Source organism: Suncus etruscus, chromosome 7, assembly GCF_024139225.1.
Source record: "Suncus etruscus isolate mSunEtr1 chromosome 7, mSunEtr1.pri.cur, whole genome shotgun sequence".
Classification (NCBI taxonomy): domain Eukaryota; kingdom Metazoa; phylum Chordata; class Mammalia; order Eulipotyphla; family Soricidae; genus Suncus; species Suncus etruscus.
In genome coordinates, this window is record NC_064854.1 from 81206515 (window position 1) to 81231001 (window position 24487).

At 35.1% G+C, this 24487-nt stretch overlaps 1 protein-coding gene across 1 annotated transcript in view; it reads right to left on the minus strand.

Moving 5' to 3' along the window:
* HCRTR2 (hypocretin receptor 2) overlaps positions 1 to 24487 on the minus strand; it is a 153614-nt gene that overhangs the window by 66634 nt on the left and 62493 nt on the right. The window lies entirely within an intron of this gene.

Here is a 24487-nt window from a genome sequence, read left to right on the forward strand (position 1 = left end):
CCAAGAAAATATGAAGACAGATTTTACAAAACTCCAAACTGAAATAACAGGTCAAATAACAGGCCTGAAAACCTCAGTAAATGAATTAATTGAGAAAATGAATGTGCTCTACAACAGGTTAAAAGAAGCTGAGAATAGAATTGGTGCTGTGGAAGATGAGATAAATAAATCCACACAGCGGGAGAGAATGAAAAAATACTTAAATCAAATGAACAAACAATGAAAAAATTAGCCAAAGAATGGGAACTATTGAAAATAGAAGTCTATGATAAGCTCAATAGAAAGAGCTTAAGAATCATTGGAGTCCCTGAGACACAGAAAAAAAAATTTCCAAAAGAATCAATGGTCAAGAACATCACTAAAGAGAAACTTCCAGAGCTAAAGAATATATGTGATCAAATTCTGCATGCCCAAAGAGTACCAACCAAAATAGACCCCCCAAAAAATACCCAAAGACACATCCTAGTCACAATGACGAATCCCACAGATAAAGACAGAATTCTGAAAACAGCAAGATCAAAAAGGGAAATTACATTCAAGGGAGCATCCTTGAGATTTACAGCAGACTTGTCACCAGAAACACTCAAGGCCAGAAAGCCGTGGTGGGACATAGTGACAGAACTCAATAAAATTAATGCTTCACCTAGAATACTGTATCCAGAAAAACTCACTTTCTGGTTTGATGAAAGAATACATGGTTTCACAGACAAACAACAGCTCAGAAATTTTACAGACTTCAAACCAGTCTTAAGAGAAAAACTGAAAGAACTAACTTGAGAAAGACTGACTAAAAGACACACCAAATTTTGATATAAAGATGGCATTAAATCCCAGGACAATTCTTTCTCTCAATGTCAATGGACTAAATGCACCAGTTAAGAGACACAGAGTGGCGACATGGATCAAAAAACTCAATCCAACCTTCTGCTGCCTACAAGAAGTGCACCTGAATAGTCAGAACAAACATAGACTCAAAATAAAAGGCTGGAAGAAAATTGTTCAAGCAAACAGCACCCATAAAAACGCTGGAGTGGCCATACTAATATCAGATGATGCAAACTTTATACTGAGGAAAGATGGACATTTTGTATTAATCAAGGGATACGTACAGCAGGAAGAAACCACTCTCCTAAACATATATGCACCAAATAAAGACCACCAAAAATATTTAATACAATTGTTGGCAAATATAAAAAATAATATCAATAACAACACAATAATTGTGGGGGACTTCAACACGGCTTTGTCAACACTGGATAGGTCAACCAGACTGAAACCCAACAAGAATATACTAGACCTGAGAAGAGAAATGGAAGAAAGAGGCCTAGTGGATATATATATATATATATATATGACACTCCATCCCCAGAATCCTGGATACACATTTTTCTCCAGTGTACAAAGGCCTAGTGGATATATATATATATATATATATATGACACTCCATCCCCAGAATCCTGGATACATATTTTTCTCCAGTGTACAATGGACATCCTGCAGAATAGACTACATGCTAGCACATAAAACATGCCTCCATAATATCAAAAAGATTGAAATTTTGCAGGCTATCTTCGCTGACCACAAGGCTCTAAAATTATATGTGAATACCAAAGGGACACAGAAAAAAAACTCTAACACCTGGAAGTTAAACAGCCTAATACTGAATGACAAGCGGGTCTGAGATGAAATCAAAGAGGAAATCAAAACCTCCGTGGAAACAAATGATAATAAAGGCACAAACTATCAGATCTATGGGACACAGCAAAAGCAGTACTGAGAGAAAAATTTATAGCTTTGCAAGCACACATCAGAAAGGAAGAAGGGGCCTACCTGAATAGCTTAATGGCGCAGATCATAGAATTAGAAAATGCTCAACAAAAGGACCTAAAAATAGGGAGACAGAAGGAAATAACAAAGCTGAGAGCAGATATCAATAAAGTGGAAATGCAAAAATAAATCCAAAAGATCAACAAAAGCAGAAGTTGGTTCTTCGAAAAAATAAACAAGATCGATAGACCACTGGCAAAACTAACTAAGAAAGAGAGAGAGAAAATTTATAACTCATATTAGGAATAAAAAAGGAGAGATCACTACTGATATGGCAGAGATTCAAAGGGTAATAAGAAACTACTTTGAGAAACTCTATGCCACTAACAATGAGAACCTGGAAGAAATGGATAAATTTGTGGACTCTTATAGTCTTCTATGGTTGAATCAAGAGGATGTAGCATATATAAACACCCCCATCACTACTGATGAAATTAAAATGAAAATCATATATCTGCCAAAAAACAAAAGCTCAGGCCCAGATGGATTCACTAATGAATTTTTTCAAACTTTTCAAGAGGAACTACTACCAATCCTGGCAAGACTCTTTCATGAAATTGAAAAAATGAGAACACTTCCAAATAGCGTTTTTGAAGCCAACCTCACCTTGATACCTAAACCAGACAGAGATGCTACGAAAAAAAAATTACAGACCAATATTGCTGATGAATGCAGATGCAAAGATCCTCAACAAAATCCTGGCAAATAGGATTCAATGCCTCATTAAGAAGATCTTCCACTACTATCAAGTAGGTTTCATCCCAGGAATGCAAGGACAGTTTAACATCCGTAAATCTATCAACATCATACACAACATCAACAAAAAGAAAAAAATCTTATAATAATATCAATAGATGCAGAGAAAGCAATTGATATGATCCAATACCCATTCTTGATCAAAACTCTCATCAAGATGGGAATGAAAGGAACTTTCTCAATATAGTTAAGGCCATCTACCACAAGCCAGTGGCAAATATTATCCTCATTGAAGGAAAACTAAGTGCCTTCCCTCTAAATTCTGGCACAAGACAAGGCTGTCCTCTCTCACCACTTCTATTCAACATAGCACTGGAAGTACTCGCTATAGGCAAGAAAAAAATATCAAGGAAATTCAGATAGGAAAGGAAGAGGTCAAACTCTCACTTTTTGCAGATGACATGATACTCTACTTACAAAATCCTAAAGACACTAGCAAAAAGCTTCTAAAAACAATAGACTCATATAGCAAGGTGGCAGGCTACAATATTAACACACAAAAATCAATGGCCTTTTTATACACCGATAGTAAAAAAAAAAAGGCATTATGAAAACAACCCATTCACAATAGTGCCACAAAAATTCAAATATCTTTGAATCAACCTGACTAAAAATGTGAAGGACCTATACAAAGAAAACTATAAAACTCTGCTCCAAGAAATAAGTGAGGACACACGGAAATGGAAACACATACCCTCCCATGGATTGGCAGGATTAACATAATCAAAATGGCAATACTCTCCAAGGTATTGTACAGATTTAATGTTATCCCCCTAAAGATACCCTTGACATTCTTCAAAAAAGTGGATCAGGCACTTTTGGAATTCATCTGGAATAATAAACAACCTAAAATAGCTAAAGCAATCATTGGGAAAAAGAATATGGGATGAATTACTTTCCCCAACTTTAGAATTTACTGCAAAGCAATAGTTATCAAAACAGCATGGCATTGGAATAAAGACATGCCCTCAGATTAGTGGAATAGAATTGAATACTCAGAGAATGTTCCCCAGACATACAGTCACCTAATTTTTGATAAAGGAGCAAGAAATCCTAAATGGAGCATGGAAAGCCTCTTCAACAAGTGGTGTTGGCACAACTGGCAAGCCACTTGCAAAATTGAACTTAAACCCCCAGTTAACATAATGTAGGAAGGTAAAATCCAAATGAATTAAATACCTCGATATCAGACCCGAAACAATAAGATATATAGAACAACACGTAGGCAAAACACTCCAGGACATTGAGACTACAGGCATATTCAAGGAGGAAACTGCACTCTCCAAGCAAGTGAAAGAAGAGATTAACAAATGGGAATATATTAAGCTGAGAAGCATCTGCACCTCAAAGGAAATAGCGCCCATATACAAGAGCCACCCACTGATTGGGAGAAACTATTCACCCAATACCCATCAGATAAGGGGCTAATATCCAAAATATACAAGGCACTGACAGAACATTACAAGAAAAAAATCTAATCCCATCAAAAAATGAGGAGAAGAAATGGACACTTTGAGAAAGAAGAAATACAAATGGCCAAAAGACACATAAAAATGCTCCACATCACTAATTTTCAGGGAGATGCAAATCAAAACAACTATGAGGTGCAACCTCATACCACAGAGATTGGCACACATCACAAAGAGTGAGAATAAACAGTGTTGGTGAGGATACGGAGAGAAAGGAACTCTTATCCACTGCTGGTGGGATTGCCGTCTAGTTCAACGTTTATGGAAAGCTATATGGAGATTCCTCCAAAAACTGGAAATCAGGCTCCCATACAATCCAGCTATACCACTTCTAGGAACACAAAAATACAATACAAAAATCCTTCCTTACACCTATATTCATTGTAGCACTCTGTACCATAGTAAGACTTTGGAAACAACCAAGATGCCCTTCAAGTGACTAATGGCTAAAGAAACTGTGGTACATATACACAATGGAATATTATGCAGCTGTCAGGAGAGATGAAGTCACGAAATTTTCCTATACATGGATGTACATGGAATCTATTATGCTGAGTGAAATAAGTCAGAGAGAGAGAGAGAAAGACACAGAATGGTCTCACTCATCTATGGGTTTTAAGAAAAATGAAAGACATTCTTCCAATAATAGTTTTCAGACACAAAAGAGAGAAGGGCTGGAAGTTACAGTTCACCTCATGAAGCTCACCATAAACAGGGATGAATTTAATTCGAGAAATAACTACATTTTGAACTATCCTAATAATGAGAATGTATGTAATTGAGTGACTTTGTTGCATAAAATTTTTGTGGAATTTTGCCTTTTTTACATCAAAGAATTTCTCCTATTTAATATTGAAGATTAAAACAAAGTGGTAGTCAATCATATTGCCACTTTTTTGTGAAAACTTTCTATCACTCTGCTCATATGAATCCCTATAATTATGTCTGATATTATGTAGATAAAGGCTGAATAGAGCAGAATGGCCTTTAAAATAATAGGATGGGCTTGCATAAATCTAAACCTCAGTAAGAGTATAAAGGGAAAATTTTTGATGAGGGATCGGTACATTATAATTATGAAAAATTTTATATGCTAAAAATATACTGCTATTTTAAAAAGTAATTTAATTTAATCAACATAATAGAAACATTATTACTATTTTTTAACTTTAGTAAATAATTTTAAATTATATTTCATATTTTAATTGATACCTAAATAGATTGCAGTGAGTATATAAATAAGTTGAAGGAAAGACTATTTGCATCTTTCCACATTACTACTAACATATTTCAAATTATAGTATTGAAATAAAGTTTGATAAAGGCATACAATAATCCCATCCTAAGATTACATCATTAATTTTCAAAAGTATATCAGTTCTTCTATCAATGTAAAATGTATTTCAGTTTTCTTTGATCCTAACATATCTAATTCTTAGAATAACAAACATGAGTTTGAGCATCAAAAGTTGTTTTATCCTGCTATTATATTTATTTATTTTGGCTTTGGGCCACACCTGATGATGTTCAGAGGTTACACTTCTGCTATGGGCTCAGAAATAGTGCCTGGTTCAAGAGGACCATATGGGATGCCTGGGATCCAACCGAGGTCCATCCTGGATCAGCTGCATTCAAGGCAAACACCATACTACTGTGCTAATGCTCTGGCCCCCACTATTGTATTTATTGTAGAAAATCATAAAGAAAAAAATCTAGTTTTAAAATTATCAGTCTACTTACAGTAAAAGTATTCTCAAGTTAATAGAATTCCACATAAGTAAACTATACATATTGTAATGGATAGTACTGGACACTTTGATAATGGTAGGGTTCAATGAATAATGAATGTTAAGACTATTGTAATCAAGTTACCTAAATTATAAAAACACATATATTTTATTTTAAAACAAACATATATTAAAAATTAAACTTCAGGGGCCAGAGTAGTGGTGCAAGAGGTAAGGCTAGTCTAGGATGAACTGCAGTGTCCCATATGGTCCCCAAGCCAGGAGCGATTTCTTTTTTGTTGTTGTTGTTGTTTTTGTCATTGTTGTTTGTTTTTGTTCTTTTTTTGTTTTGGGGGGCCCCATCCGTTTGGGGTTACTCCTGGCTATGCACTCAGAAATCGCCCCTGGCTTGGGGGGCCATATGAGACACCAGAGGATCGAACCATGGTCCATTCCTTGGCTAGTGCTTGCAAGGCAGACACCTTACCTCTAGCGCCACCTCACTGGTCCCTCCAGAGTCACCACCAAAAAAATTAAACTTCAGGGGCTGGAATGATAGTGCAGTGTTAAAGCGTTTTCCTTGCACTCAGCTGACCCAGGACAGACCTGAGTTCACAGATAGCCAGAAGTAACTCCTGAGCGTCACCTATGTGGCTAAAAAAAACAAACAAATAAAAACACCGAAAACTTCCATTTCAATATCATTTAACCTCGGACAAATTACTTAACATTATTATGATTCATATTTAAAATGCTATATATCTCAGAGTATTGTATTTTTGTTTGTATGTTTTTGTTTTGGGGCCACACCGACTCCCAGTGGTGCTCAGGGGTTTCTACTGGTTCTGCACTTGGATGACTCCTGGCAAGTTCAGGGGACCATGTCAGGGATTGAAAACTAGTTGTAAACTTGCAAAGCAAATGCCCTACCAGCTGTGCTATCATTACAACCCCTCATAGAATTGTTTTTGTGAATATTTTAATCCTTGACATAGAACCTGCACCTTGATCACACTAGTAAATATTTGCTAAAAATAAATTGTTATTCAACCAATGCAAACGTAGAATTCTTCAGAGGTTATCTGCCTCTATCTTCCAGCAGAAGACTTCTAACTTTGGATACTTCAAACGTATTTTTCTTAAGAATTAAATTCTTGTTTTATAATTAAAACTTGTATGGAAATTAGTGAGCCATAAACATTTCCTAGTTTTAGACAAGGAGGAAGAGGAGTAGGAAAGAAAGAGAAGTTGAGGAGGGGAAGGAGAAATAGGAGGAGAAAAACAGAACAACAGGAGGAGAAAGGGAAATAAAAAATAAGGAGGAAAAGAACAGTGTTCTTCACCTGGAACCCTCTACAATCAATGGCATAAGTGGTTAAAACTGTTTCAAGTTTACATATCCAAAAATCAGTAAGAAGTTTCAAGGAAAAATAAACTGTATAGTACATTTTAATAAATGACTATGTAGTCACTGTATTAATTACCCATTCACTAAGTAATATACACACAATGAATGGATATAAAAATTAATCAGAGGCAAATTAATATAAATAATTGAACAATACTGTCATTGTGATGCACTTTGAAGAAAATATTAGTATTGTTAAAGATTTTGAAGTCAAATGTTTCAGAAATATTTTTGAGACTGAAAATAATTTGATATTCCAACATTTAGGAAAATAGGGTAGGGCATATCTGTTGTGTGAAAAATGATCAACATTTAAGAAAGATGGAGAAATTAATTAATGAGGATCAGAGTAACAGTAGGGAGATTATTAGTTATTTTTGAGTAAGGTAAATAATATGGTCTTAAAGAAAACCCATCAATAAGTATGCTGTGCTAAAAATTTATAATAAGAACAAAATACTTGAATAAAGACAGACTTGCTAAGGATGTGATGACAGTTATCCAATAGAAGGCTAGCAGAATATATGACTTTGTTTTTTCTTTAACTTGCCATTTTATCATTTGATATTGCTGCCCTTGCACTCTTTTTTCCTTGAATAGGATTTCCTTCCATTATTTTTTAGTAAAAAATATACTATGTATTAACTATAAGTAAGAATGTTATATTAGGAACTACTATTCCTTTTAGTAAAAAATAAACTTTACCAAAAATCTTACTTTCTTAAAAAATGTAGTACCATATTTTAAATTGAAAATCAATAAGCCTGACAATATCCATTGTTAGTGTAAGAGTTTATCGCTAAAATAAAGAGAATGATCCACTGTAAAGCTTTACATAACCAAATTGTTCTTATATTCTTTTTACATATCTAATTATTTCCACAGATCTAATTTTGTCATGATTAAATAAGCATAGTGAAAATGGTTATGGAACCCATTACTGGCATAAAATTAAAAGTACTTAATAAAGCACCAAAATCTAAGCTCATTATTATAAACAAAATTATTCATATTTATAAATTTAATGCATGTTTTCTTAGGAAATGTGTATATGGTGAATATAAAGCAGGAAATTGTTTCAAACATATTTTTAGGAAAAATTATATTTCGGTGCTTAATCATACTGTATTTCTGAATGATGCTCCAGACTGAAAGTGACATGGGAAAGAGCTGATGGGAACAAGAGTGATGGGAAATAGCAATTATGTGGGCTAATTATGGGAAATATTGAATTATCTCATCTATCTCACTGACTCACAGTCTCCAGTAAAGAATTATTATGTACAGAAATGAAATAAATTTTCTGCCATTTCTGATATAAACACTGCTGTTGTGTCAAGGAGTATTAGGAATTTGGTTCTAAAGCAAGGCAAGATATCCTAATACTAGTAAGAGCCCTGATATTTTTGAAGTTATGTAAAAAGTAGATTTTTAATGGTTTCTTATTGATAGTATTCACATGACTAAACCTCATAATTTCATGCCTGCATTTTTATTCATTCATTTATTAATGGTAATAATATGATATTTTTCAAAATAACTCATACAAGCATAAAATTGTGTGTTGTTGTTTGAGGTTTTTATTATTTTTTTGGTAGAGGGTGGCCTTTGAACCACAAAAGGTAGTGCTCAGATTCTCAGAGCTAACTCTATACTTTGAACTCAGGGATCACTCCTAGTAGGACTCAGGGAATCATATGCGATGCTGTCAATTGAATCTGGGTTTTCAGTATGCAAGGAAAACACTCTGCCTACCACATATCTCTTTTATCTCATATATTTATAATTAATTTAAATTAATTTGATTTAATTTTATGTGTAAGCTTATTTATTTTATTTATTTTTAATTTTTTTAATTTAAGCACCATTGTTACAAACATGTTCCTAGTGGAGTTTCAGCCATGAAATGCACAAACCTTTACCAGTACAACTTTCCCACCACCACTGTCCCCTACTTCCTAACTCTATCTCATCTGCCTGTTTTCAAGAAAGGCATTGTATTTCTCACTTTATCGTTTATCATGGTAGCTGTTAGTGTAGATATTTCTCTAACTGCACTTACCATTTTTTGTGATAATCTTGTTATTATGGGCTGGTCCTTCCAGACCTCATCTCTATATTCTCTGGGTGTTATTATTATACTGTCTTTTATTCTCCTTAAAACCCCACATATGAATGAGACTATTCTGTGCTTATATCTCCCCCTCTGAACTATTTCACTCAACATAATATTTTCCAAATCCATCCTTATATAAGCAAATTTTGTACTTAAGTTTATTCTAAAAGCTGCATAATTTTCCATTGAATAGATAGATGTACCACAATTTCTTTAGCCACTCATCAGTTGTAGAGAATTTGGTTGTTTCCAGATTCTTAATTTTAGAAATAGAGCTGCAATGAACATAGGCATGCAGAGGACATTTTTGGGTTGTACTTTTGTGTTCCTAGAATATATCCTTAGGAGTGGTATAGCTAGAGCATATGGGAGCTTAATTTTCAATTTTTGGAGGAATATCCATATTGTTTTCCATAAAGACTAGAATAGATGGCTTTCCCACCCAGTGAATTAGTATTTCTTTCTCTCCACATCACCACCAGCACTAATTGTTCTTATTATTTATGATGAATGACAGTCTCTTAGCACAAGATGGTACCTCCTTGTTGTTTTGATTTGCATCTCCCTAATGAATAGTGATGTGGAGCATTTTTCAATGTTCCTTTAGTTCATCTCTATTGCTTCTTTGAGGAAATGTCTGTTCATTTGTTCTCCCCATTTTTTGACGGGGACGTTTTTTCTTGTTAATTTTTTTCTTGTTAAGTACCATAAAATCTTAGATCTTATGGGTATTAGGTGAATAGTTTCTTCCATCCTGTGGGTGGTTTTTGTGTCCTGCTCAATATTTCCTTTAGATGCAGAAGCTTTTCATCTTAATATAGTCACATTTGTGTATCTGTTTTGGACAGTGATGTTTAATCCTTGAAGATGCCTTTAGTCTGTGCCACAAAACATGACATCATGGAAGAAATGAATAAAGTTTTGGCCTCTTATAATCTTCGTGGTTAAGTCAGGATGATTTATTATAATTAAACAGATCAATCACTATCGAGTAAGTTAAAATGATATTAAAAGTCTTCCCCAAAACAAAGCCCAGACATAGATATAATCATTAACAAATTCTTTCAAACCTTTTAGAGGAGTTACTACTAATCCTTTTCAGGCTCTTTTTGGAAATTGCAAAAGCAGAAACATTCCCAAATAGTTTTTATGATGATAACATTACCCTGATACTAAAATCAGAGAAAGTTGCTACCAGAAAAAAAAAAAAAAAGCAAATAAAAACTACAGACCAATTATCTCGGATGAACACAGGTGCAAAGATTCTAAAAAAGTCCTATAAAATAAGATCCAATATCTCATAAAGAAGATTATGTAAGCTGTACACATAGGCTTTATTCCAGGAAAGAAAAGATGGTTTAACATTAATAAATTAATCAATATAATACATCATATCAACAATATAGAAATAAAAACGATATTATCGTTTCAATAGATGCACAGAAATTATTTAACAAAGTCCAAAATTCATTCATGATAAAAAAAACTCTCAACAAGATGGAAATGGAAGGAACATTTTTTCAATATAGTAAGGCCATCTACCCCAACCAATGAAAATATTATTCTCAATAGAGATAAACTAAAAGCCTTTCCTCTAAAATCTAGTACAAGACAAGGATGCCCCTCTTAACACTCCTATTCAACATAATACTGGAATACTTGCCATACCAATTAGACAAGAAAAGCATTATAGGCATCCAGATAGCTAAGGAAGCTCTCATTGTTTGCATATGACATGCTATTTTATTTAGAAAACCCTAAAGACTTAACCAAAACATTTCTAGAAACAATAGTTTTATATAGTGAAGTGGCAAGCTACAAAATTAACACACACACAAAACTATGGTATTTTTATACACCTATAATGTTAGAGAACAAATAGACATTAAAAATTATTTCATTCACATTTGTGCCACACGAACTCAAACACCTTAGAGTCAACTAAAGAGGTGAAGGACCTATGCAAAGAAAATTACAAAGAAGAAATAAAATATACAAAAAATAAAATGGCAATACTCCCAAAAACACTATACACATTTAATGCAATTTCTCTAAGTATACCCATGACATTCTTTTTTATTATTTAAACAACTTTATTACATACATGATTGTGTTTGGGTTTTAGTCATGTAAAGAACACCACCCATCACCAGTGCAACATTCCATCACCAATGTCCCAAATCTCCCTGCTCTCCACCTAACACCTGCCTGTTTCTATTTTCCTCATACATTCTCATTATTAGGATAGTTCAAAACGTAGTTATTTCTCTAACTAAACTCATCCCTTTTTGTGGTGAGCTTCATGAGGTGATCTGTAACTTCGAGGTCTTTTCTCTTTTATGTCTGAAAGTTATTATTGCAAGAATGTCATTCATTTTTCTTAAAACCCATAGATGAGTGAGACCATTCTGCGTCTTTCTATCTCTCTGACTTATTTCCCTCAGCATAATAGATTCCATGTGCATCCATGTATAAGAAAATTTCATGACTTCATCTCTCCTGACAGCTGCATAATATTTCATTGTGTATATGTACCACAGTTTTTTTAGCCATTAGTCTCTTGAAGGGTATCTTGGCTGTTTCCAGTCTTGCTATGGTAAATGGTGCTGCAATGAATATAGGTGTAAGGAAGGGATTTTTGTATTGTATTTTTGTGTTCCTAGAGTGTATTCCTAGGAGTGGTATAGCTGGATCGTTTGGAAGCTCAATTTCCAGTTTTTGGAGGAATCTCCATATTGCTTTCCATAAAGGTTGAACTAGACAGCATTCCAAACAGCAGTAGATAAGAGTTTCTTTCTCTCCACATACCCGCCAACACTGCTTGCTCTCATTCTTTGTGATGTGTGCCAATCTCTGGGGTGTGAGGTGGTACCTCATAGTTGTTTTGATTTTCATCTCCCTGATGATTAGTGATGTGGAGCATTTTTTCATGTGTCTTTTGGCCATTTGTATTTCTTCTTTTTCAAAGTGGCTGTCCATTTCTTCTCTCCATTTTTTGATAGGATTAGATGTTGTTTCTTGTAAATTTCTGTCAGTGCCTTCTATATCTTGGAGATTAGCCCCTTGTCTGATGGGTATTGGGTGAATAGTTTTTCCCACTCAGTGGGGGGCTCCTGTATCCTGGGCGCTGTTTCTTTTGAGATGCAGAAGCATCTCAGTTTAATATATTCCCATCTGTTAATCTCTGCTGCTTTCACTTGCTTGGAGAGTGCAGTTTCCTCTTTGAAGATGCCTTTAGTCTCAATGTCTTGGAGAGTTTTACCTACGTGTTGTTCTATATATCTTATGGTTTAAGGTCTGAAATTGAGGTCTTTCATCCATTTGGATTTACCAATCGTAAATGATGTTAGCTGGGGGTCTAAGTTCAATTTTTTATAAGTGGCTAGCCAGTTGTGCCAATACCACTTGCTGAAGAGGCTTTCTTTGCTCCATTTAGGATTTCTTGCTCCTTTATCAAAAATTAGGTGACTGTATGTCTGGGGAACATTCTCTGAATATTCAAGCCTATTTCACTGATCTAAGGTCCTGTCTTTATTCCAATACCATGCTGTTTTAATAACTATTGCTTCGTAGTACAGTTTAAAGTTGGGAAAGTAATTCCTCTCATATTCTTTTTCCCATTGATTACTTTACCTATTCTAGTGTGTTTATTGTTCCAAATTAATTTCATAAGTGCCTGATCTACTTCTTTTAAGAATGTCATGTGTATCTTTAGAGGGATCCTTTAAATCTGTACAATTCTTTGGGGGAGTATTGCCATTTTAATGATGTTAATACTGCCAATCCATGAGCAGGGTATGTGCTTCCATTTCCACATGTCCTCTCTTCTTTCTTGGAGTAGAGTTTTCTAGTTTTCTTTGTATATGTCCTTCACATTTTTAGTCAAGTTGATGCCAAGATATTTGAGTTTGTGTGGCACTATTGTGAATGGGGTTGTTTTCTTAATGTCCATTCCTTCCTTATTACTATTGGTGTATAGAAAGGCATTTGATTTTTGTGTGTTAATTTTGTAGCCTGCCACCTTGCTGTATGAGTCTATTGTTTCTAGAAGCTTTTTGGTAGAGTCTTTAGCGTTTTCTAAGTAGAGTACCATGTCATCTGCAAACAGCGAGAGCTTAAATTCTTTCTTTCCTATCTGGATTGCTTTGATATCATTTTCTTGCCTAATTGTTAAAGCAAGTACTTCCAGTGCTATGTTGAATAGGAGTGGTGAGTGAAGACAGCCTTGTGTTGTGGCAGAATTTAGAAGAAAGGCTTTCATTTTTTCTCCATTGAGGATAATATTTGCCACTGGCTTGTGGTAGATGGCATTAACTATATTGAGAAAGGTTTCTTTCATCCCCATCTTGCTGAGAGTTTTGATAAAGAATAGGCGTTGGACCTTATCAAATGCTTTCTCTGTGTCTATTTATATGATCATGTGATTTCTATTATTCTTGTTGTTGATGTTGTGTATTATGCTGATAGATTTATAGATGTTAAACCAGCCTTGCATTCCTGGGGTGAAACCTACTTGATCTTAGTGGATAATCTTCTTAATGAGGCATTGAATCCTATTTGCCAGGATTTTGTTGAGGATCTTTGCATCTGTATTCATCAGCGGTATTGGTCTTTAATTTTTTTTTTCGTAGCATGTCTGTCTGGTTTAGGTATCAAGGCTTCATAAAAGCTATTTGGAAGTGTTCCTGTTTTTTCGATTTCATGAAAGAGTCTTGCCAGGATTGGTAGAAGTTCCTCTTGAAAGGTTTGAAAGAATTCATTATTAAATCCATCTGGGCCTGGACTTTGGGTTTTGGGCAGACATTTTATTACTGTCTTAATTTCCTCAATAGTGATGGGTGGGTTTAGATATGCTACATCATCGTCATTCAACCACGGAAGATATAAGAGTCTAAAAATTTATACATTTCTTCCACGTTTTCATTTCATTCCAGGCATAGATTTTCTCAAAGTAGTTTCTGATTGCCCTGTGGATCTCTACCATATCAGTAGTGATCTCTCCTTTTTTATTCCTAATATGAGTTATCAAGTTTCTCTCTCTCTTTCTTTGTTAGTTTTGCCAGTGGTCTTTAAATCTTGTTTATTTTTTCAAAGAACAAACTTCTGCATTCATTGGTCTTTTGGATTGTTTTTCGAGTTTCCACTTCATTGATTTCTGCTCTCACTTTTGTTATTTCCTTCTGTCTCTCTATTTTTGGGTCCTTATGTTGAGTACTTTCTAATTCTATGAGCTGCGTCATTAAGCTATTCAGGTATGCCCCTTCTTCTTTCCTGATTTGTGATTGCAAAGCTATAAATTTTCCTCTCAGTACCTCTTTTGCTGTGTCCCATAGGTTCTGATAGTTTGTGTCTCCATTGTCTTTTGTTTCTAGGAAGGTTTTGATTTCCTCTTTGATTTCATCTTGGACCAACTGGTTATTCAGTATTAGGCTTTTTAACTTCTAGTTATTAAGGTTTTCTTCTGTGTCCCTTTCTTAGTTCACATATAATTTCAGGGCCTTGTGGTCAGTGAAGGTAGCCTGCAAACTTTCTATCCTTTTGATATTATGGAGGTATGTTTTATGTGCTAGCATGTAGTCTATCCTGGAGAATGTCCATGTACATTGGGGAAAAATGTGTATCCAGGCTTCTGGGGGTGGAGTGTCCTGTATATATCTACTAGGCCTCTTTCTTCCATTTCTCTTATCAATTCTAGTATATTCTTGTTGGCTTTCAGTCTGGTTGACCTATCCAGTGTTCACAATGCTGTGTTGAGGTCTCCCACAATTATTTTGTTGTTATTGATACTATTTTTCAGATTTGTCAACAATTGTATTAAATATTTTGCTGGCCCCTCATTCGGTGCATATATGTTTAGGAGAGTTATTTCTTCCTGCTGTACATATCCCTTGATTAATACAAAATGTCCATCTTTGTCCATTCCAAATTTCCTAATTATAAAGTTTGCATCATCTGATATTAGTATGGACACTCCAGCATTTTTATTGGTGTTGTTTGCTTGGATGATTTTCCTCCAGCCTTTTATTTTGAGTCTACGTTTGTTCTGACTATTCAGGTGCATTTCTTATAGGCAGCAGAAGGTTGGATTGAGTTTTTTGATCCATTTAGCCACTCTGTATCTCTTAACTGGTGCAGTTAGTCCATTGACATTGAGAGAAAGAATTGTCCTGGGAGTTAGTGCCATCTTTATGTAAAAGTTTGGTGTGTCTGTTGGTCAGTCTTGTCTTAAAGTAGGCCATTCAGTTTTTCTTTTAAGAATGGTTTTGAGTCTGTAAAGTTTCTGAGCTGTAGTTTGTCTGTGAAACCATGTATTATTCCTTCAAACCTGAAAGTGAGTTTTGCTGGGTGCAGTATTCTAGGCGAAGCATTTATTTCATTGAGTTTTGTCATGATGTCCCACCACTGCCTTCTGGCCTTGAGTATTTCCGATGACAGTTCTGCAGTAAATCTCAAGGATGTTCATTTGAATGTAATTTCTCTTTTCAATCTTTTTGCTTTCAGAATTCTATCTCTATCTGTGGCATTCATCATTGTGACTAGAATATGTCTTGGGGTGTTTTTCCTGGGGTCTCTTTTAGTTGGTACTCTTCGGGCATGCAGGATTTGATTGCATGTATTCATTAGCTCTGGTAGTTTCTCTTTAATGATGTTCTTGACCGTTGATTCTTCCTGGAGATTTTCCTCCTGGGTCTCTGGGACTCCAATGATTCTTCAATTGTTTCTGTTGAGCTTATCATAGATTTATTTTCATCTGTTCCCATTCTTTGAGTAATTTTTCCATTGTTTGATCATTTTGCTTTAAGGCTTTTTACCAATTTCTTCTGCTGTATGGAATCTCATCTTCCAGTGTACTAATTCTATCCTCAGCTGCTGTTAACCCGTGGGAATGCTCAACTATGTTTTTCTTCAATTTATCTACTGAGTTTTTCAGACTTGTTTTTGACCGGAGATTTCATTTTGGAGTTTTCTGATTTCTATCTTAATATTCCCTTGATTCTTATTAGTGTTCTCTTCTATAGTTTCTTTGAGTTCTTTGAACATCTTACATATTTGATTCTAACCTCCTTATCTTAGAGACTGACTAGTTGGTTGGTCATGTTCAAGTCATCAGAGTTGCCATTGTCATTCTCTATGTCTGGTGCTGGCCTGCGTTGTTTCCCCATTGTCACACTTGTATTGTGGGTTTTTCTACGTGTTGTGGTTGTAGTCATTGGCTAAATGATGTGCACAGTCAGGAAGCGAAGTGGAGCAGCCATGCTCCTTTGGCTCCACCGTTTCTGGGCTTGTAAACTCACCTCCAGGGAAGGTTCCAGGGAAGTTGAGCCGTCCTTAGATGAGCCACACACAGGATGAAATCAGGCCAAACATGAAGCACAGCACAGAAGACAGGCAGGTAGTGGTGCTGGCATCTGAGTTCCAGCAGAGTTCAGTGGCTTCCCCTTTCTGGGCTTGTAATCTTGCCTCCAGGGAAGGCTCCAGGGAGGGCGAGCCATCCACAGATAAGCTACACACAGGATATCAGGCTGAAAATGGAGCACTGCATAGAATACAGGCAGACAGGGGTGCTGGCAATTGCATTCCAGCAGAGTTCAGCGGCTCCTCCTTTCTGGGCTTGTAAGTCACCTCTAGGGAAGGCTCCAGGGAAGGTGAGCAGTCCTCAGATGAGCCACACAGGATGAAATCAGGCCGAAAATGGAGCACAGCACAGAAGACAGACCCATGACATTCTTTAAAGAAGTGGACCAAATATTCAAATATTCAAATACATTTGAAACAATGAACACCCACTAATAGCTAGAGCAACCCTTAAGAAAAAGAGTATGGGAGGCCTCACCTTCACCAACTTTAAATTGTTCTACAATATAAATTAAAGCAATAGTTATTAAAATAGCATGGTATTACAATAAAAAAGGTTATCAGTTTAAGGAAATTAACTTGAGTATTCAGAGGATGTTCTCTTCAGCTATACAATCAGTTAATATTTGACATAAGGGCAGGGAAATGGAACATGGAGCAAGGAAAACCTTCTGAACAAGTGGTGTTGGGACAATTGGTCAACAGCATGTGGAAAAGCAACCTCAGACCTCCATATAATATAATGCTCAAAGGTCAAGACCAAAAGGATTAAATACCTTGATATTCAGTTATAAGGTTTCATATTTTCTGGCATATAAGACAGCATTTTTACTCATGACAAACTTCTTAAAAGTCGGGGGTCATCTTACACGCCGATATAGGGCATGCTGAAATTTACTCCAGCTTCAGGGATGAGTGATTTGTCCCCCTCTTCCTGCTGCATCCCATCCAGCTGCCAGGGATCATCACTCAGCCCTCTGCTTGCCCTGATTATTCTTTCAGGGCACACAGAGGAGCTGAGTTACCTAGCACCACATCTCATGCAGCTGCCAGATATGCGGCTTTCCTGTGCGCAATCCTCTGTTCAGCTTCTATGGGACACAGAAGAGGCTCTTTTTCTTCCTCTACCTGTCCTATTAATCACTGCACACAAGTTAGCTGCCCTTTGAGGAGCCCCATGCAGATCACAATAAAAAATCACAGTCACGGGGCCAGCAAGGTGGCGCTAGAGGTAAGGTGTCTGCCTTACAAGCCCTAGCCAAGGAAGGACCGTGGTTCGATCCTTTGGCTTCCCATATGGTCCCCCAAGCCAGGAGTGATTTCTGAGTGCTTAGCCAGGAGTAACCCCTGAGCATCAAACGAGTGTGGGAAAAAAAAAACAACCCAAAAAATCATAGTCACTCACTACAAATGAAAAATGTAAAATGATTGCTGGCATTCCAAAGTCTAGTTTTATTAAACATATATTAAACATATTAAAACATATATCTTTTTAGGTACTATTCTTTTACTCTTACATTTTTTTTAATTTCCATTTGGTGTGGTTTATAGGAGAGGTAGTCTTACATGGCAAATATAGCCCTAACACTATACTTTAACAGAAAAAGTAGGGATTCGTCTTATATGCTGCAAAATATTGTATATAGAATAACACGTAGGTAAAATATTCTATGTCAATGATATTTTCTGTATCTATTTTTCAACTACTAATTTATGTCACTCAGCTTAAAAGTTTCCATTCCATCATATATAGGAAAAATTTATGTCTTCACTTTTCCAAGGTTTGCATAGTATTGCTTTGTGTATATGTACCACAGATTCTTTAGCCACTCATCTGTTCTAGGGCATCTGGGTTGTTAACATATTCTGACTAATATAAAAAGCACTGCAATGAACATAGTCATGCAGAGAGCATCTTTATAGTATAATTGTGTTCCTAAGTTTCAACCTTAGGAGTTGTATGGCTTGATCATTTGGCAACTTAATTTCCAGTTGTTCCAAATGAATTTCAGGAGTGTGTGGACCACTTCTTTAAAAAATGTCATGGGTATTTTTTTTTTTAGAGAGATTGCATTAAATCTATGCAATGCTTTGGGGAGTATTGCCATTTTCATGATTTTATTCCTGCCAATCCATGAGCAGTTCATATGTATCCATTTCCTTGTGTCCACTCTTATTTCTTGAAACATATTTTTGTAGTTTTCTTTTTATAGATCTTTCACCTCTTTACTTAAGTTGACCCCAAGATATTTGAGTTTGTGGGCACTAATGTGAATGGGATTATTTATTTAATGTCCACTTCTCTATCTTTATTAGTGTATAAGAAGGCCATTGACTTTTGTGTGTTTATTTTGTAGCCTGACAATTTGCTATATGAATCTCTGGTTCCTATAAACTTTTTTGCAGAGTATTTAGGGTTTTCTAAATATATTATTATGTCATCTGCAAAGAGTGAGAGCTTGATTTCTTCCTTACCTATGTGGATGCCCTTAATATCTCTTTCTTGCCTAATTGGTAAGGCAAGAACTTCCAGCACTATGTTGAAGTGGTGAGAGAACACAGCCTTTTCTTGTACCAGATTTTAGGGGAAAGGCTTTTAGTTTATCTACATTGATAATATATTTTCCTTTTTTTTTTGTGGTAGATGGACTTGACTATAATGAGAAAAGTTCCTTTCATTTCCATCTTGATGAGGGTATTTTTTTTTATCATGAATAGGTGTTGAACCTTAACAAATGCTTTTGTGATTCTATAATTTCTATAAATTCTATAATTTTTATTTTATTTTTGATATGGTGTATTATATTGATTAATTTATGGATGTTAAACCATTCTTGCATTCCTGGGATAAAACCTACTTGGTCATGTTGGATGACTTTTTAATGATTCATTAAATTCTATTTGCCAGAATTTTGTTGAGCATCCTTGCATCAGTGTACATCAGAGATATTGGTCTGTAATTTTATTTTTTGGAAGCATCTCTGTCCAGTTTGGTATCAATGTGATGCTAGCTTAATAGAAACTATTTAAATGTGTTCCTGGTTTTTTTTTTGATTTTATGAAAGAGCTTTAAAATAATTGGTATAATTTCCTCTTAAATGGTTTGAAGAAATTCATTAGTGAGCCCATCTGGGCCTGGGCTTTTGAGTAGGGGAAGATTTTTGATCATTTTAATTTCCTCAATAGTGATGAGACTTGTTTGCATATGCTATCTCAAATTTATTTAATTGTGGAAGGTTATAAGAGTCCAAGAATTTGTCCATTTCTCCCAGGTTCTCATTTTCATGGCATAGAGTTTCTCAAAGTAGTCTCTGATTACCCTTTGAATTTCTGCAATATCAGTAGTGATCTCCCACTTTTCATTTCTGTTTTTTATAATTTTTATTTTGACCATATTGGCTTACATATCTTTCACAGTAGTATTTTTAGGTATATATTAACATTGAATCAGGGGAATTACCATCACCAAACTTGCCCTCCCTCCACCTCCATTCCCATTGTGCATCCCATATCACCCACTCTCACCCCCCGGGCTGCTAGAATACCACTTTTCATTTCTAATATGTTTTTATCAAGTTTCACTTTTTCAATTTTTCCTGAGTGTTGTCACTGTTTTTTTTCAAACTTATTTCTTCAAAGAACCAACTTTTGCTTTACCTGATCTTTTGGATTGTTTTCTGGATTTCCACCCCATTGGTTTCTGCTCTAAGCTTTGTTATTTCCTTCTGCCTATCTATCTTTAGTATTTGTTGATCATTTTCCAATTTTATATCTGTGTCATTGAGCTACTCATGTAGGCCCCTTCTTTCTCCCTGATGTGTGCTTGCAAAGCTATAAGTTTTCCTCTCAGTATCACTTTTGCTGTGCCATAAATTATTATAAACTGTGTATTTATTGTCATTTATTTTCAAGAATATTTTGATTTCCTCTTTGATTTCTTTGATTTCATCTTTGATCCACTAGTTTTTCAGTAGTAAGATGTCTAATTTCCAGGTGTTAAAGTTTTTCTTCTGTGTCCCTTTGTTGTTCACATCTAATTTCAGAGTCTTCTGATCAGTGAAGGTAGTCTGCACGATTTCTATCTTTCTTGACTTCATGGAGATATGTTATATTGGCAAGCGTGTGGACTACCCTGGAGAATGACCTCTGTGCATTGGAGAATAACATATATCCAGGTTTCTGGGGATGGAGTGCTATATATATATATAACCTACTCTCTTTCTTTTCTCTTTTCAGAGCTAGTAAATTTTTGTTAGGTTTTAGTCTTGCTGACCTATCAAGGGTTGAGAGGACAGTATTGAAGTTTCCCACAATTATTGTGTTGTTACTGATATCATTATTCAGATTTGTCAACAATTGTATTAAACATTTTGCTGGTCCCTCATTGAGTGCATATATGTTTAGGAGTGTAATTTCTTCCTGTCGTACATATCCCTTGATAGTACAAAATCTCCATCTTTGTCTCTTACAACGTAAAGTTTGTGTCATCTATATTACTATGATCATTCCAGCTTTTTAAGGGTGTTGTTATCTTGGATTATTTTCCTCCAGCCTTTGATTTTGAGTTTATGTTTGTTCTGACTATTTAGATGCGTTTCTTGTAGAGAGCAGAAGGCTGGATGCAGTTTTTTGATCCATTTAGCCACTCTTAATCTCTTAACAGGTGCATTTAGTCCACTGACATTGACAAAGATAATTGTCATGGGATTTAGTACCATCTTTGTGTAAAAGTTTGGTGTATCTGTTGGTCAGTCTTGTCTTAAAGTAGACCTTTAAGTTTTTTATTTAAGGCTGTTTTTGAGTGTGCAAAGTTTCTGAACTGTTGTTTATCTGTGAAGCTATCTATACTTTCTTCAAAAATGAAAGTGAGTCTTGCTGGGTGCAGTATTCTAGGAGAAGCATTTATTTCGTTGAGTTTTGTCACTATGTCAAACCACTGCCTACTGGCCTTGAATATTTCTTGTGACAGGTCTGCCGTAAATCTTAAGAATTCTCACTTGCATGCAATTTCCCATTTTGATCTTGCTGCTTTCAGTATTTTGTCCTTATCTGTGGAATTTGTCATTGTGATGAGGATGTGTCTTGGGGTGCTTTTCGTTGGGTCTCTTTTAACCAGTACTTCTCAGGTGTGCAGAATTTGGTCACATGTATATTTTAGCTCTGGTAGTTTCTCTATAATGATGTCCTTCACTGTTGATTTTTTCCGGGGTCTCTGGGACTCCAATGATTCTTTAGTTGTTTCTGTTGAGCTTATCAAATACTTTTATTTTCATTTGTTTACATTCCTTGAGTAATTTTTCAATTGTCTGATTATTTGGTTTAAAGCTTTTTTCCAATTCCTTCTGCTGTATTGAATTGTTATGCATCTTATCTTCCAGCTCACTGATTAGATCTTCAGCTGTTGTTACCTTGTTGGAGAGGCTTTTCATTGAAATTTTCAATTAATCTACTGAGTTTTTTAGACTTGTTCTTTCAGTTTGGAGTTTTCTGATTTTTATCTTCATATCTTCTTGATTCTTATAAGTGTTCTGTTCAACTCAATCTATGCTTTCTATGAGTTCTGTGAACATCCTCCATATTTCTTCTCTAAACTCTATATGTGAGAGACTAACTAGGTGGTTGGTCATCAGAATCGCCAACTTCATTCTCTATGCCTGATGTTGGCCTGCATTGTTTCCCCATTTTCATGCTTGTATTGTGGGTTTTTCTACGTGTTGTGGTGGTACTCATTGGCTAGATGATGTGTGCAGCTATGAAATGAAGCAGAGCTGCTACACTCCCCTGACTCCACCCTTTGTGGGTGGGAAGACTCACCTCCAAAGAAGACGAGCTTGCAGGGAAGAATGTAGCAGAGGATCAAGTGCAGGGCCAAAGCAAGCACGTGTCTGCAGTGCTTCAGAGATGCAGCAGAAGTCAGCTAGTTCCACTGTTTGGGCTCGATGACTTTGAGTGTATTTATTAAACCACGAGATAAATTGCTATCATAGGCTAGACCTCAACTACTAATTTACTGGCATGGCATAGATACAGCTAAATGGATCACAGATTCTAATAAAATATCTAACAAAATTGCAATATGGAATCAATAACTTGAAATTATTAAGCATTTCAGATAAATAAAGTAGAAAAATGAACAAATAAAACTGAAAAATATTTTATAAAATTTAATCTTTATTTCCTAAGATGACAATAAATATACAATTAATACATTGAACTCAATTTTAAAAAATTTGGGTGGGGTCACATTTGGCAGCGCTCAGGGGTTACTCATGGCCCTACATTCAGAAATCGCTTCTGGTAGACTTAAGGGATCATATGAGATGCCAGTATTCAAACCACCATTCTTCTGCATGCAAGGCAAACACCCAACCTCCACGCTATCTTTTCAGCCCTTGTACTCAATTTTTAACAGATTTTTGTATGAACTTAGGTTATTGCAAACATATTTAGGGTTTTCTTTAGTAATTAATTTTTATTATTGTCAAATCATTTAACATGAGTTTCATCTCTTTATTAAAGTTTTACTAGCTATAATTTTATATATTATGATTGATATATAGATATCTGTATATCTAGCACTTTTTGTGTATATTTAATTAGTATATATTTAGTACTTTGTGTATAGATAGTAGAGTAGATTCTAAAAATTTTAATCGACTAATCTCAATTCACTTTAATAATCCAGAGAAATACTTAATTGATGATTCTCCAAATATTTCTGACAATAAGTACTCATTCCCTGAGTACCATCAAAATTACATATTTATTAATACTTCTGTATGTGGAATCATGCAGAAAGATAATTATTTAAGAATATTGTTGATTCTTGGGGCCGGGCGGTGGCGCTGGAGGTAAGGTGCCTGCCTTGCTGCGCTAGCCTAGGACGGACCGCGGTTCGATCCCCCGGCATCCCATATGGTCCCCCAAGAAGCCAGGAGCAACTTCTGAGCGCATAGCCAGGAGTAACCCCTGAGCGTCACAGGGTGTGGCCCAAAAACCAAAAAAAAAAAAAAAAGAATATTGTTGATTCTACATTAATGCATGTTTTAATTAGGGTGGAAAAGCATGATGGACTTCTCTCATTTAGACTGTAACCTTTAAGTTCAATTCATGCAAAAATGTAGATTTCTGACTACATTGGTTATATTTCTCAGTTTCTTTATCTACTCAATATTTGTGAGCACAACTTATTTTATTTTCTTTACAATTAATAGTGAGAATATTTAGAAAAATTAGGCAAAAAATGAGAATCAAACACATCTCAGATAGATATTCTTTTCAATACTGATATATATATTATAAATATAATATATATTATATATACATGCCCAGAATTAGGATAGCTGGATTATATGCCAGTTGTACTTAAATTTTATGAGCTTCACAAGGCTTTCATATTGCTTGTATCATTTTACTTTTCCATGTACAAGGATACTAATTATTCTATATTTTACCTTGATATTAATTATATTTAAACAAGTATAAAGTAAATTATATATATTGTTTTGATTTACATTCAGCTTATTAAAGGCACTAAATATAATTTTTTGTTTTTTGGTTTTATAAATTTATTGCATTTTTTAAAAACAAGACTTTATTGTGTCTTATTATATCTTATTTTATTTTCTTGAAACAATTTTTATTTACAAAGTCCTTCAAATTGGGTTACAGACATACAATGAACCAGAGTCAATTTCATCACCAGTGTCGATCTCCCTCTACCAATGTTCCAGAGTGTACCACATACCACAACTCTTATCCCCCAGCCTGCCAGTATAGAAGGCCAATTTTAAGTTTCAATTATTAATGTTTGAGTTTTTTGATTCCA